The 21,190-nt window shown below is 48.1% G+C and overlaps 1 protein-coding gene across 1 annotated transcript in view; it reads left to right on the plus strand.

Moving 5' to 3' along the window:
* Positions 1 to 21,190, plus strand: part of LOC147711527 (claudin-16-like) — a 405,965-nt gene that overhangs the window by 256,880 nt on the left and 127,895 nt on the right. The window lies entirely within an intron of this gene.

A 21,190-nucleotide genomic window follows, 5' to 3' on the forward strand; every position in this document is an offset into this window, starting at 1 on the left:
TATGTCTGATTTCTTTAACGAGCTCCGTGGACCCACCTTCTTACACTAAAACTAACGCAGGTGATACAGGTGTTAAACGGAGGTTGGGCAGAAGATCGGCATGGCATTTGATTATCATCAATTATTAATTAAATGACATGCCGATCTTCTGCCCAACCTCCGTTTTGCACCTGTATCACCTGCATTATTTTTAGTGTAAAAAGGTGGGCTCCACGGAGCTCGTTAAAGACTCGGAATGCGGGCATGATGTTCCCCCCAGATCCAAACAGCGTACAGATGCACATTTGGCTCCCCTCGGAAATGACATGGTAGAAGTAGTTTTGGCTGTCATGGTTGAGCAGCACATATTGGGAACATATTACTACGTGACAAACAGCACATTCAGGCCTAAAATTGGTATTTCCTTAGTATTCCCCCTCAGCGAAAAAGTTGCAAACCTTTGGTAATGTTTGGTGTAATGGATACGGTTTTCTTTCTGCAGACTCTTTTTGCGTTTCCTGACAGTCCTCAATTTAGGTTACTCTGCAAGATAATTTTAGGAACTAAAATAATTAGATGTTGTGCAGAGTGCGTGCAGAAACAGTGAGTGCAGAGTGAGTGCAGAGTGACAGTGAGTGCAGAGTGACAGTGAGTGCAGAGTGACAGTGAGTGCAGAGTGACAGTGAGTGCAGAGTGACAGTGAGTGCAGAGTGCGTGCAGAGTGACAGTGAGTGCAGAGTGACAGTGAGTGCAGAGTGACAGTGAGTGCGGAGTGACAGTGAGTGCGGAGTGCGTGCAGAAACAGTGAGTGCAGAGTGAGTGCAGAGTGACAGTGAGTGCAGAGTGACAGTGAGTGCAGAGTGACAGTGAGTGCAGAGTGACAGTGAGTGCAGAGTGCGTGCAGAAACAGTGAGTGCAGAGTGAGTGCAGAGTGACAGTGAGTGCAGAGTGACAGTGAGTGCGGAGTGACAGTGAGTGCGGAGTGACAGTGAGTGCAGAGTGACAGTGAGTGCGGAGTGACAGTGAGTGCGGAGTGACAGTGAGTGCAGAGTGACAGTGAGTGCAGAGTGACAGTGAGTGCAGAGTGCGTGCAGAGTGACAGTGAGTGCAGAGTGACAGTGAGTGCAGAGTGACAGTGAGTGCAGAGTGACAGTGAGTGCAGAGTGACAGTGAGTGCAGAGTGACAGTGAGTGCAGAGTGCGTGCAGAGTGACAGTGAGTGCAGAGTGACAGTGAGTGCAGAGTGACAGTGAGTGCAGAGTGACAGTGAGTGCAGAGTGCGTGCAGAAACAGTGAGTGCAGAGTGAGTGCAGAGTGACAGTGAGTGCAGAGTGACAGTGAGTGCGGAGTGACAGTGAGTGCGGAGTGACAGTGAGTGCGGAGTGACAGTGAGTGCGGAGTGACAGTGAGTGCGGAGTGACAGTGAGTGCAGAGTGACAGTGAGTGCGGAGTGACAGTGAGTGCGAAGTGACAGTGAGTGCGGAGTGACAGTGAGTGCGGAGTGACAGTGAGTGCAGAGTGACAGTGAGTGCAGAGTGACAGTGAGTGCGGAGTGACAGTGAGTGCAGAGTGCGTGCAGAAACAGTGAGTGCAGAGTGAGTGCAGAGTGACAGTGACTGCAGAGTGACAGTGAGTGCAGAGTGACAGTGAGTGCAGAGTGACAGTGAGTGCAGAGTGACAGTGAGTGCAGAGTGCGTGCAGAGTGACAGTGAGTGCAGAGTGACAGTGAGTGCAGAGTGACAGTGAGTGCGGAGTGACAGTGAGTGCAGAGTGCGTGCAGAAACAGTGAGTGCAGAGTGAGTGCAGAGTGACAGTGAGTGCAGAGTGACAGTGAGTGCAGAGTGACAGTGAGCGCAGAGTGACAGTGAGTGCAGAGTGACAGTGAGTGCAGAGTGACAGTGAGTGCAGAGTGAGTGCAGAGTGACAGTGAGTGCAGAGTGAGTGCAGAGTGACAGTGAGTGCAGAGTGACAGTGAGTGCAGAGTGACAGTGAGTGCAGAGTGACAGTGAGTGCAGAGTGAGTGCAGTGACAGTGAGTGCAGAGTGACAGTGAGTGCAGAGTGACAGTGAGTGCAGAGTGACAGTGAGTGCAGAGTGCGTGCGGAGTGACAGTGAGTGCAGAGTGACAGTGAGTACAGTCACTCAGCACCACCACATTATCAGTCAGAACCACCACAGCATCACTCAGAACCACCACAGCACCACTCAGCACCACCACAACATCACTCAGCACCACCACAGCACCACCATAGCACCACTCAGCACCACCACTGCATCACTCAGCATCACCACTGCATCACTCAGCATCACCACAGCCCCATTCAGCACCACCACAGCATCACTCAGCACCACCACAGCACAAATATGTTCTCTCAATGTTTCAAGCTTTATTACAAATGTCACAAAAAGATGTTAATATTTCACTTCTGTTCTTGGATTTTGTTACAATAAAATACACTGAACATAATCTTCACAAAAGTTATTTACAAAAGTTTAAGCTATTGCCATTATAAATTACAATCACTTTTATTAAGTATTAAAAAACATTAAAAGCCATTGTTATTTGTAATATCAATACATCTAAGTCACGTAAATACAAATGTTGCATTACAAATGCTATAGGTGTCACATTTGCGAAAGTTATAACGATTGGCATTGTAAATGACAAAGCTATTAATTTAGCTATTTTCAAAACCAACACATAAATGAACATTTGGTGAATTTCCATTAAAATATTTGACTTTTTTACTAAGATATTATTATACTGTTTTATGCAAACAAAATTTAGATACTGCATAAATAACTTTAATAAAACATATTTTATATGAAGCTTTTTATGTAAAAAAAAAACTATAGCATAAAGCAAAAAACAATTGCCATTTACAATGCTAATAGCTCAAACTTAAATAATGCGAGACCTATTGCATTGCAAATGCTTGTTGCAATTGGCGCTGTTCCCATTTTTTCACGAACCATAATTTGCATTTGGGCTCAGTCACCTAAAGCAGCGCCTCCCACGTCGCCATGGCTTCTGTGAATATCATCAGAAACCATCACAGACCTCTTTTCCTAAATTAAATGTCCTCGAAAGGCAGTTTTCGGTTTAGTAGAGGAGACTTCCTGCCTCCTTACTGAAGCTGAATGAATTAACCCCCTCCTGGGAGGGTAAACATAATAAAAGAATGGGCACTTCGTGCCTCGTCGATTTCCCCTCCCTCCTCCCTCGACTTGCACAGAGAACAAAGGTGAAATTAGAGAGGAGTTTGCGCCCCCCAAGGATGGTGTCGCGCCCCCCTAGGGGGGCGCGCCCCACAGTTTGAAGAACTCTGCTCTAAGATTAGCCTTGCCTGCTCGCGCCACGCAACCTAGAGGGTGAGCAGGGGTTATTTTAAAGAGTAAGTCCGTTGCCCTGACTGGAGGAGAGGGTCCCTGCTTGTCACAAGTATTCACCTGTGCCAACCAGAGACTCCCAAATATAACAACTCCCATGCATCAAAGGACGCTGACCCCGTATAATTAAAGGGCCATTAATTTCACAGGATGCACGGCCACAGACCAATATCTCTTTTCCCAGGGTGCACATAGAGAAAGATATCTTTCCCCAAATGATCCAGGGCCTTAGTTCTCATTTGGTGTCTCTGTCACCCAGTGCCCCCTCTCCATGAGCAGCTTCATTTGCTCTTCCACATAGATTCCAAGGGGCACAGAATTATTAGATTATTATTAGATGATATCAGTGATTCTCTTCCTTTTACTAATGGATGATAGATATTCATATAGTTGTAATTGTGGGGATGGAAGCATCACTTGAGAAGTAATGATGAGAGTGGTATCAAAATTGAAATTAGATTTGACTAGGAGTGGCAAGATACTCTCTAGATGCAAAGACTTACCCAATTGTAATAATAAAAAGGGCCAGACTCTAACCATGGACAAAAAGATAGGAAAGACAAACTCTGCTCATGGCCTCTGGAATGCAAGAGACGCTTATTGTGAATGATCTGAGGAGGAGACTGATCCCCCAGCATGGACAGAAGGCTGGAAGTAGACCCTCAACCGTGGGCTCTGTAGTGGAGGAGGCAAACCACCAACGAAAAGAAAATGTGTTGATATATGCACACGCATATGTGTGTGGGGCTCAGATTTTCTTTAGGGGGCTCTTGGTTGGACTTGTTGAGCACAGGGCTGCCCAGTACTGAGGCAAGCAACATTTGGTTTCACCGTATTCAGCTTTCTTCCTCCATCATAATCTTTCTGTCTTTTTATTTCACTTTTGCAAGTTCATTTTCTGCTCTCATTTGTCCCTTTGTCAGTACTTTCCTATGACTCTGTTACCCTGGTTTTCTGTCTTTCTATAACTTGCACTGGTCAAAATCTCATGGTAAAAAGTAAGCTCTGGTGTCCAAAAATGGGTGCTTGTGTCAACCTCTACCAATGATCTGCACAAATTGAGCACTGTGTTGATGTTGTGATAAAAGGTCAGTGATGTGTTCAGTGATGACAAATAAAGTGAGCTACAGACATTTGTGCAACAGAGTCAAAAGGCAGAGCGTTCCTGAAAGAGGTAGAAAAAGAAAGTAAAGGTGCATACAATTTGAGTTACTGCATAGTGCATTCCACTGAATTGTCTGCCATTTTGTGGCCCTGTATCCAACAGGTGTTTTTAATGCCATGATCCATTTTTGTCGGCTACAGAAATAATACGTTTAGTACAGTCCAGAATGAAGCGATACCAAAGGGGATGATAAACAGAGCGTTTGAGCAAATCAAACACTCACCCCAGTCCAGAATGAAGCCTGTAAGTTATGTCCATGGACACAATGCGATTGTGCGGCATTTTTTTCCCTATAACTTTGCCACATATTTCAACTTCTCCTGCATAATCCTCAGATTTTAATGAAAAAAAGTTGTGTTTGAGGCATGTGGGCTGCTGAATTCATATCTGTGCATAGATCGCCGCCTAGTGTTGGGTCCGGATGATTGCACATTGTTGTCCTGGAAGAGTCTTCGAAGTATTACGAGGTTGGTGGCTCCTCCCCTGGACTACAGTGCGCATGGGCATCCTCTCCATCCCCAGATTGTTTTTTTCCGCCCTTGGGTTCGGATGTACTCTCTCGACTCCAGTTCGGAAACTTTGCTATAACTCTTTACTAAGGCCAAAAAACCTTCGGGGCGTCGGTATTGGCTCGTTCGGTGCCTGTTTCTTCTCCAGTTCTTCGAACCGGACGTCAAAGGCAATTTTTCACTTTCGATAGGCCCAAACTATGACGACGATGGATCGGAGCCCGTTCAAACGATGCCCCGTCTGCAATTCGAAATACCCGCACATTGGTGTGCACCCAGTGTGCAATAAATGTTTATCCCCGGAGCACGACAAGGCCAGCTGTATGGCCTGCTTGAAGTTCCGCTCCAAGAAGACGCTTCGAGTTCGACGCGCAGCAAGACAGTCAGCGCAGAAGTCGGCGCCCGAGCCGGTCAACATCTTCAAAGCCGGTGACGAAGAAGGCGCCGACGAAGAAGAAGATCCTGACAAGCAGTCGGACCCAGCGTCGGAGCATGACTCCAACTTCGATATGGACGAGCAAGATGAGTAATACGTCAACGAAGAAGACGTCGTCGAGGTTGGGGACGACGATGAGGCCATCGGGGCCGTCGATGACGACTCCATCGATGAGCCAGGCCCAACCGCAGTAGCGGGGCCTACTACTGACAATACGCTCCCTACGGCTCAGGTCGAGGCATCGCCGAAAGGCCTTAGCCAAGATCTTACTCCACATTCTATAGCCCCGCGTCCTGGCCAGGCTAAGAATACTTCGAAGGAGCCATCGGTCGATCTTTCAAAATCGAAACCGTAACCTGCAGAGCCAAAATCGAAACTGAAACTACTTAATGTGGTCATCGGATCGACGTCGACGCCAGTCAAGACTATCGGTGACCCTTCGGCGTCGAAAGGGGGCGTCTCCCCGAAGTCTGGGGCGTCGAAGCCAAGTTCTACCGTCAAGCACGTCACCTCGACGCAGTCGGCGTCGACGTCGGCGCACAAACATGGCGACAAGACCAAAGGCCTCCAGACCAAGAAGGCTGTCGAGCCGAAGATTTCAGCGCTCAAACCACTACTAAGCAAACAACTCGAGTCGAAGACCAGAGCCGACCCGACGCAGCAGGCGGCGTCGACGCCCAAGGCCGTGCATGCTACGCACCGTGAGCTCGAATCAACGCCATCAGGCAAGCATACTAGTGAGTTGCTGAAGCAGCTCGGATCGAACACTACGGCAAGCTCGAAGAAGGTCGGCCCGTCCACAGGCCACCCTCCGATTAAATTCGGTCTGCCACCGACGGCTCGAGCCAAGCATCTCGAACACCACAAAGGCATCGACCCATCCAAGACGGTGTCCGCGCCTTCGAAGCCCACCCCTGAAGGGGTTGTGTTCCAAGAACCCTCGTACGACAACCAGTCGAAACTCTTCATCGACTCGGAATCGGGCAGGCTTACCATCCATAAACGGAAGATCGCCCCTGAACATCCCTTGGAGGCTTATAAAATCCCTCTTAAACGGAAAAAAGACTCGACCACATCACCAGTTTTCTTTGAACATGTTGACACCTATTCACAACCACTGGCATATTCTCCAGTACAAAGCGAGGAGGACATGGGTGATGAATACGGTCAGGCGGCCTTCACTTATCAGGCTGACACTGATCAGGAAGAACCTCAGCAATGGAATGATGCTGTAGACCCTGATGATCCACAAGCTGCACCGGACACTCAGTCCTACAATGTCAAAACCTCGACTACTGAAGACACGACGGCGTTTAACGCTTTGATAGAAAGGGCAGCCCTCAACCATGACGTGGAAATGCACACAGAACCGGTAGAAGAAGATTTCTTGTTTGATACTTTTTCCACCTCTGAAAGATCAACAAAGACTTTGCCTATGCTAAAAGGGGTCATCAAGCATGCTGCGGATATTTTCAAAGAACCCACGAAAGCGAGGGTTATCAACCCTAGGATTGAAAAAAAGTATAGGCCTGCTCCAGTGGACCCCACCTACATCAAAGGCCAGCTCCCATTGGACTCCCTCGTAGTGGCCAATGCTCGCAAGAGGGCAAACTCGCAAACTAGTGGTGACGCTCCTCCTCCGGACAAAGAGTCAAAAATCTTGGAGGCGTCAGGAAAGCGAGTGGCAGCACAGGCGGTTAATATTTGGAGGATTTCAAATACACAGGCCCTATTGGCTATATACGATAGGGCTCACTACGACACACTAGAACAGTTGTTGCAACACCTGCATGATGCATACAAAGAGGGAGCAGAAATGATCATACAGGAGGGGAAGTTAATTTCTAATGCATCCATCAAATGTGCACTGGATGCGGCAGACACGGCAGCTAGGGCCATTAACACTAGTGTAATGCTGAGACGTCACGCATGGCTCCGGGTTTATCTGAATCTCTGGGTTTAAACCCGAGATTCAGACAACTTTGTTAAACCAGCCAGTTAACCCAGACTTCCTTTTTGGGCCCGAGGTAGACACAACCCTCGAAAAAATTAAAAAAGGACACTGAGACAGCAAAATCCATGGGGGCTCTGCAGTCACAGCAGTTTCGGGGCAGTTCCTTTTGTCGCTCCGGTAATAGGGGGGCATCTAGGGGACAGGCTTTACAGCAAGCCCAGTACAGCAAAGGGAGTACGCAATTCACCTATACAAAGAATACCAGGGGTGGATACCGTGGAAACAGCGCCAAGGGCAGAGGACGTGGTAATAACAATGCCAGATCCTCCGCTCCCAACAAACAGTGACGCCTTGTCACTGCCCCGACCATTTAACACCTGTCGGGGGGGAGACTCCAGCAGTTCCTGCCAGTCTGGGAAGGCATTACCACGGACAGGTGGGTGAGACAACTTATCCAATACGGCTATTGTCTAGAACTAACCTCCACCCCCCCAACCTACCCCCAAGGCACCGTCCTATGTCCGCAGAGCACATGCACTTATTGCAGCAAGAAGTACTCTCCATGCTGCAAAAAGGGGCAATAGAGCTCGTATCTAAGATTCACCATCAACAATCAGCATTACCAATTCAAGGTCCTGCCTTTCGGGGTCACCACTGCCCCAAGAGTGTTCACCAAGTGCTTAGCAACTGTGGCTGTGCACCTTCGGAGACAACACATCCATGTCTATCCCTACCTGGACGACTGGCTTGTTCAAGCAAAGTCGGCCCAGCAGTGTGCCAGCCACATGTCACGCACAATTCACCTCCTACACAGTCTAGGATTCTCACTAAACTACCAAAAGTCGCACCTTCAGCCCGCTCATGTCCAACAGTACCTAGGGGCAACATTAAACACTCTAACAGCAACAGCTCAGCCAAACTCTGCCAGAGTCAACAGCATGCAGCTGCTAATTCAGAAGTTCAGGCCTCAACAATCACTCCCAGCGCAAGTATTCATGCAGCTGATCGGTATGATGGCCTCCTGCATATTCATAGTCCCGCACGTGAGGCTGAACATGCGTCCCCTTCAAGAATGCTTAGCACGACAGTGGAACCAGGCTCATGGGCATCTAAAAGACCTAGTGTTGGTGACCGGTCGTGCATACAACTCTCTGCATTGGTGGAATCCACAAAACCTTTGCAGGGGACGACCGTTCCAAGAGCCTGTCCCACAGATAGTGCTGACGACTAACGCATCTCTCCAGGGTTGGGGAGCGCATGTCCTCCATCAAACTATGCAGGGACTATGGACGGTGCAGCAGCAAAAGATGCATATCAATCTTTTGGAGCTGATGGCAATCTTCATGGCACTGAAAGTGTTCAAGTTGCACCTGTGCAACAAGGTCGTGTTGATCCGGACGGACAACATGACTGCCATGTATTACATCCAGAAACAGGGAGGCACACACTCCCCGCAGCTATCTCACCTAGCCCAGAGCATGTGGAAATGGGCCATTCAGAGGAACATGTTCCTCATGGCGGAACATCTCCCGGGCAAAGACAACCAGATGGCGGATCTGCTCAGCAGGCACAGTCATCAAATGCACGAGTGGGAGATTCACCCCTCAGTGCTCCAACCATATTTCCAGCAGTGGGGTCATCCAGAGATCGACCTCTTCGCCACAAAGGAGAACGCAAAATGCCAAAGCTTTGCCGCCAGGTTCCCACACCCGCAGTCTCAGGGCAATGCGATATGGATGAACTGGTCAGGCAGATTTGCGTACGCTTTTCCCCCAGCCCCACTCATACCGCTGGTGGCGCGCAAACTGCGGCAGCACTCCATGACGCTCATCCTGGTTGCTCCAACGTGGGCACGACAGGCTTGGTACACCACGTTCCTGGAACTTTCAGTGGTGCCTCACCAACGGCTGCGCCTCACGCCCAGCCTCCTCACTCAGAGCCATGGAGACATTCAGCACCCAGATCCGCAACAGTTGAGCCTAGCGATTTGGCTCCTGAGGTCATAAAGTTTGGCTACCTCAACTTGCCCCCTGAGTGTATGAGCATCATCAAGGAGGCAAGGCGGCCTACAACTAGGGCGTGCTATGCAGCCAAATGGAAGCGTTTTGTCATCTACTGTTCCAACAATAACATTAATCCGCTAGATGCGTCCACGCAAAACATTATATGTTACTTGCTGCATCTATATCAATGCAATCTAGCGTATAGTTCCATTAGGATACATTTGGCTGCCATGGCCGCTTATCTTCAGAACAGACAGCATCTTTCCCTCTTCAAAGTGCCTGCCATTAAAGCCTTCTTAGAAGGCCTTAAAAGAGTGATCCCTCCCAGACACCCTCCTTCACCTGTCCGGAATCTAAACATCGTTCTCACCAGGCTCATGGGGCCCCCCTTTGAACCTCTTCATTCTTGTGAGATACAATTTCTTACATGGAAAGTGGCTTTTCTGATAGCCATCACATCGCTACGAAGGGTCAGTGAGCTTCAAGCCCTGACGATTCAAGAGCCCTTCCTACAGATTCATGCTAATAGGGTAGTGCTGCGCACCAACCCCAAATTCATGCCTAAGGTAATCTCGCAGTTCCACATTAATCAAACCATAGAACTTCCAGTTTTCTTTCCAAACCCAGATTCAGTGGCAGACAGAGCACTGCACACCTTGGATGTCAAAAGAGCTCTCCTGTATTACATCGACAGGACAAAAGACTGTAGAAAGACTAAACAACTGTTTGTTGCCTTCTCTCCACAACACAAAGGCAACCCTATTTCCAAATCAGGTATAGCCAGATGGATTGTTAAATGCATACAGATCTGTTATCAAAAAGCTAAATGCACTTTAACAGTTCCCCCAAGAGCGCATTCCACACGCAAGCTAGGGGCATCCATGGCTTTCCTGGGTAACATTCCTCTAGAGGACATATGTAGAGCAGCCACATGGACCACCATACATACATTTACCAAACACTACTGCGTAGATGTACACTCCAAGCAGCAAGCTGCTGTAGGACAGGCTGTTCTCAGAACTCTCTTTCAGACTGCTGCAGCTGGCACGGGCAACCGCCGCTAAGGAGGTACCTGCTATTTATTCTATGCACAGATATGAATTCAGCAGCCCACATGCCTCGAACGGAATATGCTACTTATCAGTATGCACCTGTTCTTGGCATGTAGGGCTGCTGACATTCATATCTCCCGCCCTCCTGCCCGGTGTCTGTCGCAGCTGTAGCACTCAGAATCATTTTCAGGCATGGTCATCACTTTCAGTATTACACTCCATCTCTGCCACAATGGCGAAAAACAATCTGGGGATGGAGAGGATGCCCATGCGCACTGTAATCCAGGGGAGGAGCCACCTATCTTGTGATACTTCGAAGACTCTTCCAGGACAACAATGTGCAATCATCTGGACCCAACACTAGGCGGCGATCTATGCACAGATATGAATGTCAGCAGCCCTACATGCCAAGAACAGATACTGGTAAGTAGCATATTCCTTCTAGCTCACAGGGTTCAAAAGTTAACTAAAACGCAGCGACACATGTTTCAGTGTAGTAGAAGCCTCTCTGCAATGCTTGACTGCTCCTTTTTCTGTTGCTTATTTCTATTTTTGGGGCATATTTACAATCTCCTATCAGGACGCTGTAGTGGCAATACGGACTTCACTTTATTCACAAGGCAGCGTTAATCCACTTAACGAGGCTTAACGCTGCCTTGTGAATAAGGCCCACTTTCACGCTATACTTAGTGTGAAAGGGACTCTAGTGGGTGTTGTGGTGGGCGTTCCACTGCAGCACCCATTAATTTTGACGCTGCCCCATATTTCCGTCCATCACCACCCCCTTTTGTATCGCTTTTGGCCGCCATAAGTGTGGCAGGGTATGCTCAGACGTGAGTCCCTTGCTCACTTTGCCACTGGATTCAAGCAAGCCGGGCTGAAGACGGCTGGAATGCCAGAAACCGGTCCTCAGAAGCTTGTTTCCGGTCCAGGGAAGACATGGCTTGGCAGTTCGGGCTGGACTGTTTCCATGAGGCACAGGGTCAGACTGATTTGCATATAGCCATGTCTGAACTGGGGTGGCAGAGTGGGCTAAAGAACGGTGATGGATTAAACCCAGATCTTTTGACTGGGTGTGAGTGTTTGATGGGTGCCAGCCCCCCCTTTCCTCTCCCAGTCTCACTCCATCAGACAGGGAGTCCCTCAGGGCTCTGCACTCAGCCCATCCCTCTTTAACCTATGTGTACAACCGCTCGCAGCTGTAGCCAGAGAATGGGACCTCTCGCTGGTGTCATACGCTGATGTCACACAGCTGGCCATCACTCTTACCGAGGGTACCTCTATCTCTGCAGCAAGGTTCAGGGATGGGCTGGCTGCTGTAGCCCAATGGATGACAGATAACTGCCTGCAGCTTAATGCAGGCAAGACGGAGGTGCTGCTCCTTGGAAAGAGCACCAGTCACTGGAACCAACACTGGTGGCCATCGTCGTTGGGCACCGTCCCACCCCCCAAATCCTTTGTCAAGAATCTGGGCGTTTGGATGGACTCATCACTCAACTTCCAGACCCACACAAAAAGAGTAGCGGCCACTTGTGTGGGCCTGATGAGGAGTCTCAATCCCATACTTGGCTTCTTTGATCCCAAGGTGCGTCAAACGATCATTCAAGCCACAATTCTGTCCCGTCTAGACTATGCTAACGTCTTACTCTTGGGCGCCAACAAAGCAGAGATAGCGCGTCTGCAACGCGTGCAGAACACCGCTGCAAGAACCTTGGTCGGACTTCCCCGCAGGTGCTCGGCCAAAGCCACAATCCAAAAACTGCATTGGCTACCTATCGAGTCTCGAATCCAGTTTAAAGCTCTCGTCATGACCTTTAAAATTCTTAAGACTGGATGCCCAGAACTTCTCCGGCCACTCCTTACTCCTTATGTACCACAGCGCAATCTGCGCTCACTAGGCCAACAACTACTGACGGTCCCTCTCACAAAGTTGTCTCGCACTGGCGGACGCTCCTTTAGAGTGCTAGGAGCTAAACTTTGGAACAACCTGCCTATGAGCATTCGCTCCCTGGAAAATCTGTCTGCCTTCCGGAGAGCCGTGAAAACCCACCTATTTCCTCCCCTTTAGGTCCCCTGTCTCTTGCTTTCTGTCCCCTATGGAGTTTCTGTGGTTCTCTAGCCCCGGGACGACCCTTTGCTGGGGCAGCTGTTTGCGCTCTACCAAATTTTAACATAACATAACATTCAGATGCTCCGTCCATCACCACCCCCTTTTGTATCGCTTTTGGCCGCCATAAGTGTGGCAGGGTATGCTCAGACGTGAGTCCCTTGCTCACTTTGCCACTGGATTCAAGCAAGCAGGGCTAAAGATGGCTGGAATGCCATAAACCGGTCCTCGGAAGCTTGTTTCCGGTCCAGTGAAGACATGGCTTGACAGTTCAGGCTGGACTGTTCCCATGAGGCACAGGATCAGACTGATTTGCATATAGCCATGTCTGAACTGGGGTGGCAGAGTGGGCTAAAGAACGGTGATGGATTAAACCCAGATATTTTGACTGGGTGTGAGTGTTTGATTGATTCAGATGCTCGGTCCTTCACCACCCCCTTTTGTATCGCTTTTGGAGGCAATAAGTGTGGCAGGGTATGCTCAGATGTGAGTCCCTTGCTCACTTTGCCACTGGATTCAAGCAAGCCGGGCTGAAGACGGCTGGAATGCCAGAAGCCGGTCCTCGGAAGCTTGTTTCCAGTCCAGGGAAGACATGGCTTGGCAGTTTGGGCTGGACTGTTCCCATGAGGCACAGGGTCAGACTGATTTGCAGATAGCCATGTCTGAACTGGGGTGGCAGAGTGGGCTAAAGAACGGTGATGGATTAAACCCAGATCTTTTGACTGGGTGTGAGTGTTTGATTGATTCAGATGCTCCGTCCATCACCACTCCCTTTTATATCACTTTTGGCCGCCATAAGTGTGGCAGGGTATGCTCAGACGCGAGTCCCTTGCTCACTTTGTCACTGGATTCAAGCAAGCCGGGCTGAAGACGGCTGGAATGCCAGAAGCCGGTCCTCGGAAGCTTGTTTCCGGTCCAGGGAAGACATGGCTTGGGAGTTCGGGCTGGACTGTTCCCATGAGGCACAGGGTCAGACTGATTTGCATATAGCCATGACTGAACTGGGGTGGCAGAGTGGGCTAAAGAACGGTGATGGATTAAACACAGATCTTTTGACTGGGTGTGAGTGTTTGATTGATTCAGATGCTCCGTCCATCACCACCCCCTTTTGTATCGCTTTTGGCCGCCATAAGTGTGGCAGGGTATGCTCAGACGTGAGTCTCTTGCTCACTTTGCCACTGGATTCAAGCAAGCCGGGCTGAAGACGGCTGGAATGCCAGAAATCGGTCCTCGGAAGCTTGTTTCCGGTCCAGGGAAGACATGGCTTGGCAGTTAGGGCTGGACTGTTCCCATGAGGCACAGGGTCAGACTGATTTGCATATAGCCATGTCTGAACAGGGGTGGCAGAGTGGGCTAAAGAACGGTGATGGATTAAACCCAGATATTGTGACTCGGTGTGAGTGTTTTATTGATTCAGATGCTCCGTTCATCAACACCCCCTTTTGTATCGCTTTTGGCCGCCATAAGTGTGGCAGGGTATGCTCAGACGTGAGTCCCTTGCTCACTTTGCCACTGGATTCAAGCAAGCCAGGCTGAAGACGGCTGGAATGCCAGAAACCAGTCCTCGAAAGCTTGTTTCCGGTCCAGGGAAGACATGGCTTGGCAGTTCGGGCTGGACTGTTCCCATGAGGCACAGGGTCAGACTGATTTGCATAAAGCCATGTCTGAACTGGGGTAGCAGAGTGGGCTAAAGAACGGTGATGGATTAAACCCAGATCTTTTGATTGGGTGTGAGTGTTTGATTGATTCAGATGCTCCGTCCATCACCACCCCCTTTTGTATCGCTTTTGGCCGCCATAAGTATGGCAGGGTATGCTCAGACGTGAGTACCTTGCTCACTTCGCCACTGGATTCAAGCAAGCCGGGCTGAAGACGGCTGGAATGCCAGAAACCGGTCCTCGGAAGCTTGTTTCCGGTCCAGGGAAGACATGGCTTGGCAGTTCGGGCTGGACTGTTCCCATGAGGCACAGGGTCAGACTGATTTGCATATAGCCATGTCTGAACTGGGGTGGCAGAGTGGGCTAAAGAACGGTGATGGATTAAACCCAGATCTTTTGACTGGGTGTGAGTGTTTGATTGATTCAGATGCTCCGTCCATCACCACCCCCTTTTGTATCGCTTTTGGCCGCCATAAGTGTGGCAGGGTATGCTCAGACGTGAGTCCCTTGCTCACTTTGCCACTGGATTCAAGCAAGCCGGGCTGAAGACGGCTGGAATGCCGGAAACCGGTCCTCGGAAGCTTGTTTCCGGTCCAATGAAGACATGGCTTGGCAGTTCGGGCTGGACTGTTCCCATGAGGCACAGGGTCAGACTGATTTGCATATAGCCATGTCTGAACAGGGGTGGCAGAGTGGGCTAAAGAACGGTGATGGATTAAACCCAGATCTTTTGACTGGGTGTGAGTGTTTGATTGATTCAGAGGCTCGGTCCTTCACCACCCCTTTTTGAATCGCCATATTTACAAGGGCAGCATAAATATGGGACAGCGCCACAATTAAGACCAGGGAAAACCTGGTCTTAAACAGGCTCACAAGGAGAAATATTTCATTTCTACTTGTTTTTGCTGTTTCCATGTGTGCTGCGTTGTGCAGCACACATACAAACAGAAAAAGGCCATTGACTGTTTATGTGCAGGAAGGTGACCGTTCCTGCACATAAACAATCAATACAAAAATTATGTTTTGCAACTTCTATGTGTGCTGCATTAAGCAGCACTTTTAGAAGTTACAAAACGACAATTAAAGATTTTTTATGTGCAAGAAGGGAGCCCCCTCAATGCTGACACAACTTGTACTATGGGGCATGTTTGCCTGCGTTGGCGCTAGGCTGCTGAATTTAGCGCCAGCGCAGGGTGAAACGCAGGGCTGAACCATATTGTTGTAAATACTATCATAAAATGTAATGCATTACACCACATAATTTTCCTTTTCTTGCCATACAGTTTACTGACCCCTGCTGCATAATTTGGCCGTCATCTGTCACATAATCCCAGTGTCCCTGGTTATATCAGAACACCCCTGCAGACAGCACTTCAATGACTGTGCTGTCTTAATGATTATACTACAGGTGTAAACACATGCAGTTTCACTGGCTTTGTTTGAAAGAGCTTGTTTTTTTTCTTCAAGAAGGAGTACATGATCAAACATTTGATCTCTCTGAAAAACAGAAACACTTTCCTTTGACTAAGGTAATTTAAAGGAAGCAGGGTCTCATGTGGTGTCTCCTATGGAGAAGCCTCACTGTCATACACCAAGGTCAAAGTGGAAGCACACACTACATTTTGTGTCTGTTGGGGCTGGCCCATTTTCGTTCTATATATGACAATAGGCTGCGATAATCTGTGCTGGGTTGGGAAGGGCTACTGCAGCCTGGCGAGCTCAAAGCAGCAGAGCAGCCCCGAACTTTTAATGAGGAGATACAGACCCACATCAAGCCTCAGGCTCTGGGCCTCGGGCAGGAGCCGAATGCCCACCTTCCCAATCCGCCCCTGATTCCCGGATGGCCAGTCCAGCCATGTGTGCAGCTTCTGATCATGTACATCAAGTCAGTCAAGGACGAGGCCTTATCAATGAATTTGGGGTAAATTCTGTGCCGTCTGATGGGGGTAAGATAAGATCTGTGTAGCATTTTATATTGGATTCATTTACATCTCATGTCCCTTTAGACTTTTGAGGGAAATTCAAGAATCTTCACTTATTCCTGTGTGGTGAATTGTTTGGGCAGATCTGTTTGACATCCCTTCCACAATGTGTCGTGATAATTCTAGTCAGTTCAGTCATAGCACAATGTAACATCGTACTGGTCTTCCAGCTCTTTCCATGTGTCAACACCACGTGTAATGTTTTATGCACATCCGGCTTGGTGGAGAAATAGCGCCAAAGGTCAGAAATTGGTCTGCAGGTATGTTTTATCACTGGCAAAATGTATTAAAGGTCAATAAAGTGTGTTTAACATACATGATTCCAGGTTGACCAGGGCAGAATTTATGAGGTGACTGGATCTCTATTTTATATTGGTATGTTTTTTACTGATGTACTTTTATGGTTGTTTTATCTTCAACCGAATAACGATCATGAACTGAATCGACCGTGGCAGCTCTTGTCCAGGGATCTCAGTGTTGGTTTCATGGGCGTCTGCAGGGAGGGGGGCAAGGAGGGGCGCATGCCCCCCTGGAGCGCCCCTCCTTGCCCTCCCTGCAGACGCCCATGACCATCACCACGCGGCGTCTTCAATCCCTCATTCAACTCTCTTTTAAACTTCACGCCAACTCATCTCTCTCCTACCTCGACTTTAAACAGAGGCACAACTAGAGTCACATTTCAGGGGGGGGGGGGGGGGGCATTTCATCCAGCCATATGCAGAGTGGATTTGCAGGGGCTCTAAGAAGGGGTGAAAAACAACAAAGCCTCGTTAGCAAGAAAATGGTCTTTTAAAGACCTGTGTGAAGTACTCAGGTGCGACTGTGTGTGTCCCCGGGAAGCTCTCCCAGCCGGGCCGACACACAGGGGGGGCCGCAATGGGCGTTGTGTGCCTGACTTTAAACACTCTTGGCGCTAAAATCTATGAATTTGTTTGTTGCTACTTTAGTCTCCGATGGCAGCTTTGCTGGTGATAACAATTCAGGCACAAACTCCCATTTGCACCGGATACAGCATTATTATTTGGGTACCTGCAATGCAGTATGTATTTGCACCCAATTACATGTGCCCTGAAATAAGGAATAACATGAGTAAACGTTTTCTGTGGCAAGTTTTGAATGTTATTACTCCTAGCGTACAGATTTTAACATCAAATATCCTCCAGGTAGGACCCTTTGACAATTGCATGAGCAAACACAAGAGCAAACAGCATGTTTCATCAGCTCATAACAGGAGTAAGAACAAAAAATATACCACTCACCTCAGAATTAGGCTGTAAGGTGCTGTTTCCTCTTAAACACTTGGCGTAAGAACCAGACCAAACTAATGTAACTGTTTGTGTAATTGCATATTTGTTGGGCAGCCTGTCCTGGCACACATTGTTAATAGAGGGTAGAAAGCAATTACCACTTGCTTGTGAGTGTTATTATTTATTTGAGGTAAACTTGGTGCACTTAAAAACATGTCATTTACCAGACAACTTTACAGTACATTGAGAATGACCTCATGTGGGGTAATACATGTGCTCAGTAAAGTGCAGAATATGAGGGTGCTCCTGCCAGATCCTGGGGCTGTTATTCAGCATGGTCCAGGATCCAGGGGGCCCTCCCTGAGGTAATGCTGATTTTGGCCTGCCGTAATTTGCCAACACCATGACACATTCAGCAGCACCTGCCACTGACAGCTCTTTATTCTGAGCATCAATCTGCAGGCGGCGAAGGGGCTTTTTTATTTTCACTTCCAGGTGGACCCAACATAATGGACTACTTTAAATGGCCATCAGCCCTCTTTTTGCTCGAGTACCACCTGGTGGAACCCCAAAACAAGGACCTAATTTAAAGGGCCATCAGCACCCCTTTTGTTTGAGTACCACCATGGTGGGAACTACCTGGAGCCTAACACCTAAATGCTAAAGCAATCGAGGGAAACTAAGACTCACAGCTTGTGATCTGTACAAGGAAAATATGATTTGGAGGCAGGTTTTTGACGTTGTTCAACCTCTGTGTATAAGAGATGAGCACACACCGTAAATATGTCAGATCTGGGTAATTACACGAATTATGATTTTAAAAATTTTCTCATTTTTTAATTTAATTGTTTCATAGCATTTCTCATCCCAGTGTAGGGTGTCAGAGTATGTTGCATCACACGCACACGGTAAAAAAAGACAATAAATCATAAGTGTTCAAATCAATCTACAGTATGTTACATAAGACAATGAGGTGTACAAATTGCCAAGAGTGCCTGGTCGGGAGAAACACAAAGTCATGATTTAAAACCCTGTTAAACTTTTTTACTTCTGAATGACCTCTTTTAGCAATCTTGCTAACAGACAGATTTTGAAAATAACAATAAGGTTCTAAACCAATGCCTTGACACTTGCATGTAGCTCCTTGATGCCAATCCATAGCTCTCTGTGATATATTAGAATTATTGCAATATGAACAGCAAGTAACAAGAGGATGTCAAAAGCAGTAACCCGCTTACCTTGATACATAAAATACAAATTTTAAATTTGCATGTTAAACTTCATGATTCTTAACTGGGTGTAGACAAAACACAGATCTTTGCATTAACCACCAGAGAAATCTTACTTTATTAAAGAAAGAGAAGGTGTGGCACAACAACCCTATGGTGTATGAGATCATATGCAGCCTGCTTGCTGTCCTCCATGGCTCCTCCTGCGCCCCAGCATTTCTTGTGCCCCACCTGGCACACATCATGTCGGAGGATGGTGATGACGTTAACATTTTGCCCCTCCCCTTAGAAAAAGTTCTGCGGACGCCCATGGTTGGTTTGTGCACTAATTTTCTTGAGACTTGTATAGCGAGACAGTGGGGTTCCCGGAGCATAGGCCACTGTTGCCTCAGTCCTAGGCAAGCATTTTCTTATACTTTGCCAGTGTTCTTGTCTGGATTGACCCTGCTTCTTGGTTATTTAACACCCCTGATAGCACACCTAAGATGCATTTGGCATCTTAGGTGGAAACCTAATGATGAAGCATGCCACAAACTACTGGGTGCCCCACCAGCAAGAACACTGGCTCTGGGACCAAAGTCATAGATGGCGGGATGGGGAGAAGGGGCTTCCATGTACTTTGCAGGGGTTGCCCTCAAGTTTTGTCACACCACTCATTCAGAGACATTAAGACCCCCCTGGAGACAGCCAGCTGTAGTTTCCATGATGAGAATGTACATCTACCACCACCACTCACCAATTCGAGCAGTAAGGTGCTCAAGGTTTTAAATATGTAGTTGGGCTCCACAATGGGTGTGTTTGCAAAAAGGTAAAGCAAGCAAGACAATTTAATAATTTTGGAGAGAGCCACTCTACCAATAGTAGGCAATGGCAGTTTGTTCCAAAATTGTACAAAAGCTTTTTCCTAATGAATATTCATGAGGCAGTATTTGTATTGACTCTAAAGCAGGAGATGTGACCTATTCATTAATATATTGTCTTCTCTTTCCTCTAAATCTTTCCATAATTGTATAGCATTACAATCACCTGTGAATAAGCAGGTGGCTAAGTTATGAAAGTATTTCATGCACTATCTTGAAAGTCAGATAATCAATGGCCTAGGATAGTGGGTTCTATATATATTTTATAGAAGAAAAGAATGTGTGCAGTATATCCAGGGCCATTTGAATCATGTAATTCTGTGGCTGCACCGTTTTCTGCTTAGTTATGGATTTGCCACATAATCCATCATCTGCAGCATAATCTGCATATTTAAACAACAAATATTTTGGGCCTCATTTACTAGGACCTAGCAGCACTTTTGCGCCACCAGAGCATCTCGTTTTTGACGCTCCAGTGGTGCAATGTGCCGTAGCACATTCACAAGGCCATGCAAAGCCACTTTGTGTGGCTTTTCATGGCCTTGTAAATATGTGCCCCTTTCAGGCAGAACACTGCGTGAAAGGGGTATTCTATGGGTTTTACTGTGGGGGTTCCCAAGCAACACCCAAGGAATCTGAAGCATTCCTAGATTTATGAGGAATCGTAAACCTGGGAATGCGACGGATTCTAACGTCACCTCAAGGGTGGCATTAGGGAGGTAATACGAGGAGAGATATAATTATTTCTCTTGGTTTTTTCCTCTTTCTATGTGTGCTGCATTCTACATCACACATAGAAAGAGGATAACACCTCCCATGATTGTTTTTGTGCAGGAAGGTGTAATACGATTTGGAATACTACCCCCTCACCAGTTCTGGCGACGGGGGTAGCATTCCACCCTTCTAGAGGGAGAAGACATGTTGTTCCTACTATTCCCGGTTAAAGTTAACCAGAGCCTCAGCATCACAAAATGGATACTGCTGCCACAGACACAAGTCTGACCTCCTGCTGCTGGGAGTCCTTCCAGCGAGGGAGGCTTGGACAATAGGTTTACTGTCTTGGGAGGTGCTAGCTCCACCCCAGACAGGCTTTTGTGTATTAGGGCAGGCAGGGCTGAAAGAAAGGAGACACTGCCTGGGGCACACAAGGTGTCCCATGCATAGTCCAGTTCAAACTGGTGCTGGGGCACTCCAGCCCCAGCTCTGGTGCGAAACTGGACAAAGGGAAAGGGGTGTAACCACCCCCTTCCCTGGTCCCACCCATTGGAGGGACCTAGTAGGTAATCCAGCCCCTAGATTATGGTATATTTGGTAGGAGAAGAGTCCCAAGACTTTAGATTATCCTGACTGAAACTCTGAAACAAAACTCTGGACCTTCAACACTCTACTTTGCAAGAAGACGACTGAAGAATCTCCCTTGTGGTCAAGGAGTGACCACCCTGCACAAGCAGGCACCAACCCAGCGATCACCGACTTGCTTTGTCAACGCTCCTGCTGGAGCCCGAGCACCGAGCCTGATGAGAACCAGATTTCCAGACATACAACAGCCCAATCCACAGTTCCTGCGGAGCTGAGACCCATGGAGATGACGAGAGACGTGGGACCGGCCATCTTGAGAAGT

The sequence above is a fragment of the Lissotriton vulgaris genome, chromosome 5, assembly GCF_964263255.1.
Source record: "Lissotriton vulgaris chromosome 5, aLisVul1.2, whole genome shotgun sequence".
NCBI classification, from domain to species: domain Eukaryota; kingdom Metazoa; phylum Chordata; class Amphibia; order Caudata; family Salamandridae; genus Lissotriton; species Lissotriton vulgaris.